The sequence below is a fragment of the Lupinus angustifolius genome, chromosome LG19 (assembly GCF_001865875.1).
Source record: "Lupinus angustifolius cultivar Tanjil chromosome LG19, LupAngTanjil_v1.0, whole genome shotgun sequence".
NCBI classification, from domain to species: Eukaryota; Viridiplantae; Streptophyta; class Magnoliopsida; order Fabales; family Fabaceae; genus Lupinus; species Lupinus angustifolius.
Genome location: NC_032027.1, coordinates 8453982 through 8454226, shown reverse-complemented (window position 1 = coordinate 8454226; position 245 = coordinate 8453982).

Below are 245 nucleotides of genomic sequence, written 5' to 3'. Positions count from 1 at the left end.
TGAGCAGCTTGATCCAGGTCAGGGTGGTGTCCAGGTCAGGCTGGTGACCAGTCAGCTTAGCGTGGCTTGGTCCACGCTCAACTGCCTGCTTGAGCACCTTGATTTTGACTTCATTTTCTCTTTGACCATGAGTCTTTTTGCTCTTCTTTTCTTCTTTCTAAATCCTACAAAATACATAAAAAAGAAATACAAACACAAATATACAAGATTGTGATATTTTATACAAAAAGTATTGTTTTAAGTTG